The sequence below is a fragment of the Siniperca chuatsi genome, linkage group LG22 (assembly GCF_020085105.1).
Source record: "Siniperca chuatsi isolate FFG_IHB_CAS linkage group LG22, ASM2008510v1, whole genome shotgun sequence".
NCBI lineage: Eukaryota > Metazoa > Chordata > Actinopteri > Centrarchiformes > Sinipercidae > Siniperca > Siniperca chuatsi.
The window spans coordinates 19,100,875-19,115,068 of NC_058063.1; the positions used below are offsets into that span (position 1 = coordinate 19,100,875).

The 14,194-nt window shown below is 39.6% G+C and overlaps 1 pseudogene; it reads left to right on the forward strand.

Moving 5' to 3' along the window:
• Positions 1–11,966: 11,966 nt before the first annotated feature.
• On the forward strand, positions 11,967–12,891 carry LOC122870696 (annotated as a pseudogene).
• Positions 12,892–14,194: the final 1,303 nt, after the last annotated feature.

Consider the following 14,194-nt stretch of genomic DNA (forward strand, 5'->3'; position numbering starts at 1 on the left):
AACCACATGATTCTTCTACAGGTTGAGAAATGTCCCTGATAACTCTCTGATAAAATCCTTTCAAAACCCACTGACTATGTCAAAAGTGTACACTCAGGATGGTGACGTCTATAAGCGGGTCCCGTCCAACACTTTGGTCAATTGCCATGAAATTTGCTTTGGATATCTGTGGTCCTCAAATGATAAATCTTATTGTCTTTAATAACCTGACCTCCACAGCACCACAATGAGGCATTTCAGAGTTTTCCTCTTGTGCTGCTTTGAGGCCAAAATGTGAATTTTGCACATAAAGTGTGTGTATATATATATAGATATAGATATAGAATTGGAAGATTGCAATAAGTATAACCCTGATGTCTTTCCTCTGGCACTGCCAGGTGATGACTAATATGTAGCATTTAGCATGTTATGCTCACAGTTAGTACCTTTTTAAGGAATAGTTTAACATTTTGGGAAATACCCTATTTGCTTTCTTTCTTAAGATGGATATCTATGTCTTGCTTTAAGTAAAGTCAGCTAGAGCTGGCACGCGATTAGCTTTGCACAAAGACTGGAAACAGCCAGCCCAGTTGTCTCCAAAGTTAAACAATACTCCTGCCAGCACCTCTAAAGCTGACTTATTAACACATATTGCTTGTTTAATCTGCACACAAACAATGTAAAAACGCACATTTTTGTATTTTTTTTACGTGGAGATGCACACTGTGACTATTTCTTGATGAGCAACTTTCTATCAGTATAGCCTGTTGCATAAGCTGATTGCTACGCCAGGTCTATTACTGTCTATCTTAGCATGAGGACTAGAACCAGGAGAAAGCTAGGCTAATAACTTCCTGGCTCTAACTTCATACTTAACGTGCATGAGAGGTATCAGTCCACTTTTAAATCTCAGAAAAAGCGAATAACCATATTTCCCAAAATGTCAAACTATTCCTTTAAAAAGCGAAACTAAACCCCGCTCACTTTGTGTAACAAAAACAAAAGCCTTATGTGCTCTGTGGTTGCATTATCTGTGCTCTAATAGTTGATATGGCAAATACACCGTCTTAGCATTCTGTGTATTTCACCAAATTTAATTTCCGGCTAGTGTGACAGTTGTAGAGTCCAAGAGTCAATATTCACATTAGGTTATATAAGCAAATTATCGGAGGTAGCCATGGCCTATTTTAGACATCACATCATTCTTATCTATATTGTGTGCAGTCTGAGCTTTGTTTAATTTAATTCAGTGTTCATGAACTGACTTGATGTTATCTCAAATGAATGTGAGAGGATACTTTTGTGAAATGATTGTTTTAGTGCCCTGTTACAAACTCTGGTCTCTCACTTTTATTGATACAGATTAAACCATGTCATATAAACAAAATTACTCTTCAAATAAAATCCTGATTGCATTATGAATGACTAAAGGAGTACACACACTTGTGTTGTCATGGAACCACATGACTGAATTGATGATCATTTATGTTTTATTGGGTCGTTGCGATCCTTGGGCCTTTGAAACCTGTTAAAACAATGGGTGTCAACGAGAAAACAAGCACTTATTTCCTCATTCCTGAAGCTCTTTCTGTAGATTAGTGGTTTTCAGCCGATGACATGCAGTGTTTATCCAGTTCAGGTGACCGGGCCAGCTTCTCAAAGTCCAACTGTCAAAACAATTCAAAGTTCACTTTGGTCATGAGAGGCGGTCAGCTGAGAGGAGAGTCTTGATCCACCACAGACAGCAGGCAAGTGTCCAACTTTGTTTTTCTGGTTTCTACTTGTCAATAAATAAACAGCTACTGTTTTTTTTTAACAATACTTCAAAAAAATAATCAATATCCCTACCCTACCATTCCGATAATTTTAAAGTATTTAATATTTTTCAAACTTACAAAGTATAGTATATTTTGAAATTTGTAAACAATCAGTGTGCAAAGTGATACTGATTGTGATTTCTGCCTTGCAACACTGTTAACCACTCCCTTAAAAATGACTACTTTATTGCATAAGGAAAAGTACAATATTTCTGGCTCTTCATCAGCTACCGAGGAATCGGACAAGGAAATGGAGACATCTCTGATTCCTCTTTACCTGATAAGGAGCCAGTTTGGGCTTGAAACATGAAATTTTGAAGGGAGTGGTTAACAGTGTTGAGAGTCTTTGGAAGGCAGAAACCACAGTTCAATTAGATTTAAGCACTGTAGCTGCAAGAAAGTCTCAAAAAGAAACGCACAAGCCACTTGCACGTTCCGCCACATTGCAGATTTTCCCTCTACAGTAGCAAATTAAATAAAGGAGTCCATCAATCATCTGAAAAACGTATTTGATGTTTTCCTTTATCTTGAGAGCATCTATTCCTGACAAATGTCTTGGAAAAAATAACCGGAAAAGAAAAAAAAAAAGAAATTTGGTTTGTGAGGATTCACGCTAACATCACACCATAAAAACACTCCCAGAGTCAGTAAAACAGTTTTAAGAGCGATAAAACTACAACAGACTGCCATCCGCTGATAAGAAGAGAGAGGAAGTCAGTAGTTCAATACTGGTTCAATCAGAAGTCATTCCTACGTTATTTCATGAGCATATTAGGCAGGTCAGATTCAGTGGTTATAAATAAGCCCATGTTTTTGTTGCTCTTCATTTTAGGAACTTTGATGCGATTCCCAAAGCGTCTTGGCTGAAATGAAGCATGTATTAGAGTAGCCAGGGCCTCAAGATTGTTACTGACGCTCACTTGCCTCTCAAAGGTTTCAGCTAGTTTCAGATAACTTCTGGGTCTGTTTTTGTTATTTAAGGACATGCTGCCAAACCAGAATGAATTACACTTTGGCAAAATAACAACTTAAATATCAAATTGTGCTAGGAATTCCCCCTTCATCTAGCTTTCTGTGAACTGATAAAGGGCTGAGAGTTCAGCTTCAGGGTTCATAATACTGAACACAAACGTTATCAGCAATCACATCATCCGATATAATTATCTCTGATTAACATAACTTTGGGGAAATCTGCAGGCTTTTTGGCCTCATTTCTGGGCAGACAGAAAGGTCAAATAGTGGTCAAACTCAAGGATTTCTCATCTCTGCACATTTTATCATGCATCAGTCACTTTAGTAAAAAAAAAGGTATTTCTTTGTTTTAACCAATATTGCTCAAACCTCGATATATTTCTCTCTTTGCCCTGTGATTGCACCGAGATAGCCATTCAGAAACTTTCTTTGACGACATCTGGACTTCTAAATACATCAGCATGAGTGTTGGAAAGATACCAACTCTTTCTCATAAATTTACATTTTCATTTTAGGTGACACACTTTTTCAGAACAACTGGCAGTAACTCAACTGCAGAGTAAACCTAAAAGCCACAGCACTGAGATAAGAGATTCAACAGATGTTGCAGTGAACCTAAAATATTTGTGTTGTGAAAAATGACAGGTCGCAGCAGTTATTTGTCATGTGTCTGGGATATAAAATCCACTGCATGCATGACAAAATTACCAACTAGCTGGTGAATATAATGGAGCATTTAGCAGCTAAAGAGTCAAATGAATTTCTCAGCCGTTAGCTGAGACAGTGGTGGACAAGTATTTATATCTTTTACTTGAGTAAAAGTAACAATAATACTCTGTAAAAAATACTCTGTTACTGTAAAAGTCTTACATTCAAGATTTCACTTAAGTAAAGGTACAAAAGTATTAACAGGAAGTACTTAAAGTATTAAAGTGAAAGTATATTATTATATATATCATATTATTGGTATATTATTACTGATGCTTTAACACGTAAGCAGTATTTCAATGTTACAGCTGGTGGAGGTGGCGCACATTTGAACTACTTTATATACTTTTGGATAGTTTAATCTGTAGCACAGTATCATATTTTATAAATTTATCATGTTTTGTTTGCAAATTCTTAATCCGTAAAGTAGTAACTCCAGCTGTCAGATAAATGTAGTGCGGTAAAAAGTACAATTTCCCTCTGAAATGTAGTGAAGTAGAAGTATAAAGTAGCATAGACTTGAAATACTCAAGTAAAATAAAAGTACCTCAAAATCATACTTAAGTACAGTACTTGAGTAAATGTACTTAGTTACTTTCCACCACTAAGTGGAGACCAAAACAGAGCTAAAAGGAGAGTGAACATTGGCCTTACATTCATCAGTTTGTCACGGTTTGAGGGTTAGTGTTTCCTATTTTATTTTGAAATATTCTCCTTCTCTCGTGTGTGGTAGTTTTCCTTCCTGTCTTTGTTTGCTTTTCCCGACAGTTTGGATTTTTTGCTCCGCCCTAATGAAGTTCACCTGTGTCTTGTTATCCTTCCCTCACCTGAGTATATAGTCTCAGTGATTCCTTTGTTCTTTGTCAGTTCGTCTCAAATGCTATGTTGGGTTCTGCCGTTTTGTTTCCTGTTGTTTGGACTATTATCTGCCTGCCTGTTACCGGTGACTATCTTGCTGCCTGTCTACCTACCGGCCTGCCTGCTAACCAGTGTACCTGCCAGTAAGCCTTATTAAATCATTGACTGCACCTGTCTGCCTGTGCTGTCTGCATTTGGGTCCTTTCCTGGTTTCCTGCGTGCCGACATTCTTGACACAGTTGATCAATAGCAAGCCATCGCGACAGTGCTAATCTTTAATGGAACGTAGAGCTGAAGACTACAAATGGAGGAAGCTAGCTTATTAGCTGTGTTTCACTGTCCACTTCTATTTAACCTTCTTTGCTGAAGTATAAACTTCTCTACAACAGAGGAATAGTTTGCAGACAAGTTATGGAGACAGGAGTCTATGGTGCAAATATGTCTTTAGAATAAAATGTGTGAACTTATTGCCCCATTAGCAACCAAGCTAACTAGCTTGTTCACTGACAGCAAGCTCACTTATATAAATAATAAGTGAAATAGATTCCCCCCGAATTACTTTTTATAAAATGTACAATGCTGAGAACAAATGCCAGGGGGAGTAAACAGCGCAGTTCAGTGAAAATAAAATAAGCTCAGAGTGTTCCAAGCTGGCTAACGTATTAGCAGTTAGCTCACCAGCTGCGGTAGTTTAACTAGCCCTGAGATCTAGAACAACATATATCGTTCACTTCCTGCTGTGACCAGGCCTTAATACTTGTTTTTACTAGTGCTGTATATTGAGTTTTGCTCCCCAAATACTGAGAACCTATATCTTTGCGACAGGTACATATGGGCGATGAAGTTCCTTTTGGCCGAAACGTTGCATGAAATCAGTATAAAATAAACCAGCAGTGAGACAGTGCGTGGTTTTATATTGATTTGGTGACTTTTTGTGTACAATAAGTCCCAGCTTAACTCTGCTCTTCTTCTGCCTGAGCAGAGATCTAATCAGCTTAATATTAGTGATGGGATTTATGGCTCTTTGAGGGGATCCGGATCTTCGCGATCCGTTCCTTTCAAAGAGCCGTTCAAAAGAACGAATATCACACACCAATATCTGAGTTTGAATTATCCTCAAATTTCTTCGCGAGAAAAGTGCACCCAAATGCTGCTCCTTTTCCTCTGGCTCATTTTCAGATGTGTCACGTGTGTGTCTTCTTCCTTTCGAAGTCCGAACGACCCGCTATTACTGACGTTGGCACTGAGACAGAGAGGCAATCGCACGTGGTTTTTTATTTATTTATTTATTTTTTTAACTGGAGTAAGCATGTGACGGCAGCGTGCACACGTCATGGCTCCGCTCCTACCCAATGACAGAGGAACGCAGGGTTTTTTTCCACTGGAGTACTCATGTGAAGGATGCGTGCATAACTAATAACTAATATCATCACGCTATAAAGGGTTGGCCTGCGCTGGGTGCGCCCCTCCCCCTATAACTGTTCTGTCTCGCTGAGGAGCTCATTTGTGTGCATCTGTTTGAAACACGCATAGGAAAAAAGAACGACAGAAAGAACGGCTCCCCTCCAGCCGCGACTCGGCTCCCATCGTTCATGTTTATGAGCCGTTCAAAAGAATCAGTTCGTTCGCGAATGTCACAACTCTACTTAATATCTAAAAACACCTGTGTAGGTGTATATGGCCTTAAAAAATCCACTGTTGCGTAACTTTTAACTGCATCCAAGGTAGCTAAACCCCCTCCTAAAAACTCCTACAAAACCTACTGAAGACACGACCTCAGTGTCTTCATTGGTAGTGATGGCTCTGCACACATACACAGCTTTGGTCCCCCAGTATGGCCACTAGAGGGTGAGTTACATCACCTAATTATACAAGGCTGACACATACTCATTCATAACATTCAGTGAGTGCACAGGAAAAGGTTCAGGAGTTGATGGAGCAGGTTTGGCTGTTGCAGGGACTGAAACTGCGACACCTCTAATCCTACAGATGAAGCCCTGGATGTTTTTACCCAGTGAACCCCTCTGCAACCTGGGGGAGAGCGGCTACCGCCTCCCCGCTGACTGACAGACCCCCACAGCGAGGTATGGAGAGATATGATGACGTATACAAGTGTTTGTGTGTGTGCATGATGAGGGTCAGGCCAGTGGACCAAGCAGGGGGCATTTCAACACCAGCATGTGACCCGCTAGAGTTTCATTACTGATGGACAGACCAGTGGGCCGACTGGGGATGTAGACTGGTGCTAGAGTTTCAAAACAACAACCAGTATGTGTTGGTGTGTGTTTGAGTGCATATGTGTTTATGTGCATGATGTGGGCCAAGGCTTGGAGTCCACTGTGCGGATCTGATCTACGCAGCTTTTCAACTATTAGCATCTTCGTCAGTCATCCCTGGAATCCCCCCCTCCAACTCCTCACACACACACAAACACACCCACAGATGGTTTTCCCTAATGAGAGGATGCCTAAGAGTTTCACCTGACCACATCTCGTTTTCCGTGTCACCCAGCGGGAGGCCTGACCTCACTGACGCTCAATAACAGCATCTGTCTTCAAGAAAGACTCCGTCGACAGGAGTGACGCTTTCTCCTCACATCTTAGTTTCCTATTTAGGTAGCAAGTGAGAGGGCTTTCCAGGTATTTTCCAGAGCAGATGCTATAGACGTGTTATCAGATATGTATTGGAAGCAAAAGTGCCTGCCCCTACAAAATAATGGCTGACATTAAACTAACACTTGCCATGTAGAGAGGTGAAATCCTGTCCCACTTTCATGTTAAATTCTGTTCAACTAACATTGAGCTGTCAGTGTTTTCTGTCTGTATGTGTTTACTACTGTATTGGACAGTACAATTAGCACAACTTGTCATTTTACCCAAAATAAAACATTATTACTTTGCTTATTTAACAGCTCAGCGTGAGTATTAGCCACAGGCTTGCTATCAAAATCACATCAGAGCTCTTTTTGTTGAATGCTAACAAGATAATCATTGTTTTATCTTGGTTAAAGAATGAGATGTTGAAAGTTTACGCTAATACATGTAACTTATAGTATGAACACAAAACCCAACCCCAGCAATTTAGAAAGGCTGTGTCCAAAATCATTGACTATAGTACTACCATCATGCATTGTACGGAAAGGGTAAAAGGCCAATTTAGGCTCGTGATATGCTTGCTTTTTACAGCACAAGTGGGTGCAATGGGAGTGGCATTGAGTGCACTCAATGAGTTTTCTGTATCTACTATCCCTATATAGTGTGTAGTGAATTGGGAATATTTCAAATGCTATGCTAGCAGCTAGCCTGGCTGAGACTTTGGCTCTCTATTACTAATTAAATGTATTAGTTATCTTGGGCGGGGATTTCTTGGATATTTCTGAATCTATTCTGAATCTTCTTTAATTACAGTATTGCATGTTGATATATTTGCAAAGTTTGATATGGTGTTCAGGAGATCTTTCATTTCTCAGTAGGAAATTTGATTCATTTGTAGGTAGGAGACTGACATTCATTGCCCCTAATTTTATCCAATCAAATGTGCTTTGGGGGCCTCCAGTTAATCTCTCCCATCATATTAAACCATGCATGACCTCTTTGGCCCGTGGTTCCTGAGCTGGTGGAGTGATATCATGGAGTGGATGTGTTTGGATATTAGTTGGCAAAACTTTGTTTTGTTTACAGCACATTTCCAAAAGTGCACCATTGTTGTTGTGTGGCTGGAGGCCAACAGTCCTCTACCTCTAATTTCTATGTAGGACTTTTTTTTTTTTCATTTGTAGGTGGGTAGGAGATTTTGTGGGTTCTGGGACATCCTCTGAACCTCCACAGCCATTTCCTGGCAAAAATTCCCAGAGATAATAGAAAATATATGTTCAATCCCTTTTAATTTTGAACCGCCAATGCAATACTTATGCAATACTCAGTTCCCATCAATTTTCTTATCCTAAATCAAGCATGTGAGGTTTTTCTTAATACGTTGCATACAAATCTCGCCTACTTCACTGGGACTATTTATTGAAGATTTTTCCATATAACCTATTATCTGAACTTTGTAACAACATTTAAATCTTGGGTGAATATTGTTCAATTTGTGGATTCAAATATTATGTTATTTGGGAGAGGAAGAATAAATGTTATTTGTAAGCTTACGTTGACATTAAAGTGTAAAAATGCATGCACATTTAGCTGATGCTCTTATCCTGAGAGACTTATTCTGACTGAGCAGTCTCTTAAGGACACTTTGGCAGGACACCTCAGCCTTTTAGGGCAGGGAACACGTAATCTGTTTTTGGCAATGGGATGGGCTCTCTTAACACCAGGGAACTGCCCAGCCGCCACCAGCCATGTGATGTTGTGCTGTGTTTTGTTGTGCGTCCCAAACTTACCTTGAATGGAAGCCGGGGAAACACACGCTCAGACAAAAGATCAGCATGTCTTTCCAGGAACCAGCAGGCAGTAGTAGCTCTAAACAGCTTAGAGAGCGGAGACAACAGGCCTGGATACACACACAGACCACCTCACCTCCGATCCCCTCGTCTTTACAGCTCAGCCAATACGAATCAGGAAGTAGATTAGTCAAGAAAGCCTGTAGCCTCAAATGGCTTAGGAAACCAAAACAATAGCTGCAGCTACCACACAGAGGAAAAGAAAAGGATTTCATTTCTATAGTAATTTTATGTTTTTCCCTTTGTTGGCGCATTATTTTATATGAACGCATGAGTATGTGTTTACCTTTTGACCGTTTTAGAAATTAAACTAAGTATCCACCAGGTGTGCATTAGATAGGAAAATAAAATATGTGATACTTTAAATTCACATGTGACAACAGCAGTACATGAACGAACCACACGGTACAAAGAATAATGCAAAGACAAAACAAGAAACAAATGTCAAACGCAAGTACTAAATGGACTGAAAGTACTTATGGACCTTTGTCAGGCCTAGATGAGTAACTGCGACATAATGTGATGCTATGATGTCTTGTTGGGATTTTCCCTATTTTCATTTTTGTTGATTATCCTCTTTCTAAAAAGGTTCTTGATTCTTTTTTCTCTTAATTGAACAATTTAATTTAGTGTTTTGCTTGTTTGATATTCTGATCATTCCTGCTTATTTGATATTTTAATTTAAATCTTGTTTGGTATTTGGATCATTTGTGTTGTGTTAAGCTGTTTACTTGATATTTCCTGAAACATTTGTTTCCATTACTTTGACATTTGTCTTCATTATTAGTGCATTGAAATATTGCCCATATATTGTTCAACATAATAATGTTTAGTTGAAATATTGACATTTGATATTGATATTTTGTGTAATATTAGACAATTTACTTAATTTTCCCTTTAATAACTGATTCTATTGTCCTGTTCATTAATAGATGTATATGTTGTTTTTCTTCAAGGTTATTAAGATATTCCTAGTTTGGTGGCTCAGATTCTTTGAGCTTTGCTTCCATTTTTTATTTTATTTTATTTTAAATTGGTTGTTACAACCTGTGGCTTTAGTATAAAGATGTGTTGTTTCACATTGTGAATTTGCACCATTGTAGAAATGAAGTAGTGTGTTCACATCCCTGCATGTAATCTTAGGAATGGTACTAAACTTGACTCGTGTCAATATTATGTCTACCCAGAATGCCCTCCCTCCTGCACTGAATCAGCCAATAGCAGGCCTGCATCACATTAGTTATCACAGCTTCATGCACACCTTGTCATGATACTCATCATTCATTGTATCCAACTATGAACATGTTTCAATATACTGAGACATGCAAGAGGAAAGCCTATATAAGAAACAGTATGGGTACAGTATGTATACTGTTGACAATATCAGATTTACAGACTTTTTGTAATATTATTCATAACAAGCTAAAAGATATATTAACCCTTTGAAGTGAGGCACTAGAAAATGTGTGTATGTTAACCACGTTTTCAAGTTTTAGTCAACCTAAAAATAAAACATTTCTGTAAAAAGTTTTCTTGCTAGTTTTCTAATTTGGAATAATTACAATTAACCATGTTTGTTTGTTTTCTTATTCGTTGTTGCTCTTTCATAGCCCAGCCAATATATGGTACATATTAATGCACTTTTTTATTTGTTCTATTCATGCTTAATCCATCATTATGAATTGGATATTTCAGCTTTCATGTTGTGTGGGTATTCTGGGAATTGTGACAGACCTTGTATCTTTTTATCAACTCGCCATCATACCTTTCCAAAATGTTTTTTCTTTACTGGTAAGGGCATGTCCTCCAACTCTGTGCTGTAATGCTGCCATCTGCTGGTCACTAACTACTGTATGTGGAGACATCTGGAGCCCTTTCAAATTTGGGAGTTGCGATCAATCTTTAACACTTAATCAGAATCAGCTTTATTGGCCAAGTGTGTGTACACATACATGGAATTTGAATACGGTTTTAAGTTGCTCTCAGTGTACTTACTCCAATAGAAATAGACATGCAGCTAAAAACAATGACAACAAAGCTGAACAAAGAGGTAAAATATACTGTACATACAAGTAGGTGAGAAAATACAGGTGTATGTGACCAACGACATACAAGGTCTATATACAAATCCAGTATTTCTGTATATTGTAAACAAATACAAAGAAATATTGAATGATATTAGGCCTACATGAAGTCGGTGGTTATGTACAGTATATACATACGTACATGTCTATATACAATATATACAGTGTACAGGATTTATGTATGACAGTACTGGATGATAAGTACATGTTAAACTGTATTTTATAATTTGTAGGTAAGTGGATGTTTGTGTTACAGGGCTATTGACACTATAAGACTTAACAGTTAATCAGAGTGATGACCTGTGGAAAGTAAACTGTTTACATAGAGAAAGACATGACTGGCACAGAGGAGATCCAAGTCTCCCTGAGAGGTCGTGAAATCAACAGTACAGCCATGGGATTTAAATTGTTTCGGCCTGTTGGAAGTTTTTGAACAATTAATATTTGTTTTTGGATTTAATAATATATAGAACAAGGTAGTCTGAGTGGGGATATTGGGTGATAATAGTGACCAACTATGTGATGTAGTGAAGATTTGAGAGGGAGGTGGAGTAATGAAAATTATGTAACAAATGTAGTTGTTTGTATGTGGCAGAATGCTCCGACAAAATTCACATACATCTGACAATAAAAAGCAGCCCAATCCAAGTGAAATATTCCAACATTTCAGGAAATGCAGATGTACTTTTTATTATTTATTATAGCATATGTCAGAGGAGATATTATCAGCGTGCAGTAACACCAAGCAGTTGCAAATAGAAAACAATCAGCTGAAGCAACTTCTGAACTCCACTTAACAAAAACTTCACTCTTCTGGGAAGTGAGTATGGACAACTGAAGCTATTCATAAATGCAATATTGTACAACTTCACCTTGTTGTCTGCTGAAAAAACACAGCTGAGCCTGCTCTTGAAGTTGCACAGTTGCAAGTGGAGAACAAAGAGCAGAACATGCTTCTAAATTCAACCCTGGAAAACTGTAAACTTGTGGAAGAGGAGAACAGATAACTAAACCTGCTTCGGAACGAATCGGTGCACATCATCACCCTGGCGTCTGCAGAAAACAAACGGTTGTGCCTTCATGCAGCCGGAAGCAGAAAGTTAACACCAGCGTTCAATTCTGTTCTCCTACACAAAACTGTCCTTCCTCTGGAGATTCTGCAACAACAGCACACTACAGTGTTCATGCTGCCTGCCTGGCTGGGTCGAGCACGCCTCATGCTGCTTCTTCCTCTCCCAAAGAAACAAAGAAGTGAGAAGATGTCTGTGGCGGGTCACCTGGCTGTTTTGAATCCCGAAGACCAAGCATTCTTGACCAACATGACTTTTTAGTTTGTACAGCAGCACCCGCAAGAAAACGTCCATTCAGCGTGGAGGACATGGACGTGTAGGACAGGGTGAAGGAGGGCGCCCACATCTGGGTCAATGGCAACAGAATCCATTCAGATGTAATTTACTGGAAGCATCTGGAGCCAAACATTGTGGCCTTCTGGGACAAAGACCAGACAGGACTGTATTGCCATTGTCCCGCTGAGACCAATTGGACAGGAGGATTGGTTAAACTCCTGGGATGACATTGTTTGTGGCGGTAAACTGCACTACCTGTGTAAGACCACAGCTCTTAGTTTGTTCAAACCGGCAGACCATTAACCTTTTTTTCCACCCCCAGCAGAATTACCTGTGATTTAAAATTTACCACCAGAATATTTTATGGCTGGAGGGTGCACTGGAACCAAAATAAACCAAGCACCAACAAGCACACTGAAGATTGGACCACTAATAATTTTCTGCCACATACTATACACGTATATGTTGTACCTGGTTTCAGCCACTCCCTCCGCCGTGCTTCTCCCACTATGCAATGGCTGGTCTTCACAGCATCAGGGCCTCACACTCCTCTCCTTCGCAGCAGCATCCAAAGGTTTCTAGGTTGGACTATTGCAATTCCTTATTATCAGGCTGCCCCAATAAGTCCCTTAAGACACTCCAGTTGATCCAGAATGCTGCGGCACGTATACTGACAAGAACTAGGAAAATAGATCATATTTCTCCAATATTAGCTTCTCTGCACTGGCTCCTTGTAAAATCCAGAAGAATTTAAAATCCTTCTCCTCACCTACAAAGCTCTTAATGGTCAGGCACCATCGTATCTTAAAGATCTCATAGTACCTTATTACCCGAGTAGAACACTGCGCTCCCAGGATGCAGGGTTACTTGTGGTTCCTAGAGTCTCCAAAAGTAGACTGGGAGCCAGAGCCTTCAGTTATCAAGCTCCTCTCCTGTGGAATCAGGTCCCAGTTTGGGTTCGGGAGGCAGACACCATCTCCACATTTAAGACTAGGCTTAAGACTTTCCTCTTTGATAAAGCTTATAATTAGGGCTGGCTTGGGTGAGCCCTGAACCATCCCATAGTTATGCTGCTATAGGCCTAGACTGCTGGGAGACTTCCCATGATGCACCTCTTTCCTCTCCTTCTCTCCCTCTCCATCTGTACGCATTTTTATCCCATTACTGCATGTTACTAACTCGACATCTTCTCTCTCCCGTAGTTCTGTGCTTTCTCGTTTCTCTCCTCTCTCCTTCTGTCGCTTTCAGCAGGTATTTCTGCCTCCGGAGCTGCAGAGTCTGGATCTGTGGTTGTGGGCCGCCTGCTGCCCCCGTGTTCCTGCTCGACAACTGCTACTACAGTTGTCATTGGCTCTGTTACTAATACTGACATTATTATTCCTATAGCTGTCATTCCTATTATTATTATTATTATTATTATTAATTTATTAATATTAACACTACAGTTACATTTCTACTATTTTAAAAATTCTAGGTGGTATTTGCATTGTGCCTCCCTCTCTCCCACCCCCACCCCCCCCTTTCCCAAAACCTCTCTCCCACCCCCACCCACCCCTTTCCAAAAACCTCTCTCTCTCCTCTCCTAACATGCGGATGGCCGCCCACCATTGAGTCTGGTTCTGTCCAAGGTTTCTGCCTCTTAAAGGAAGTTTTTTTCTTGCCTCTGTCGCCAAATGCTTGCTCATGGTGGGATTTGTTGGGTCTAGACCTGCTCTATAGGAAAAGTGCAATGAGATAACTTCTGTTATGAATTGGCGCTATATAAATAAAATTGAATTGAATTCAGGTTTTATCGTGAAGCATTTACAAATATCACAAGATCAGAGACTTGTGTGTCCCCTCTTTCCCCGAGGTCTCCGTGGCATACTTTGAAAGGCATCAGTAGTGACTATGTAATGACATGTTGTAGCATTCAGCGGTTTGACTCTAGCATCGGTAGTTTTGTTGTTTTTATGTGGCCAGACAACGAAGGATATTTCTGTAATG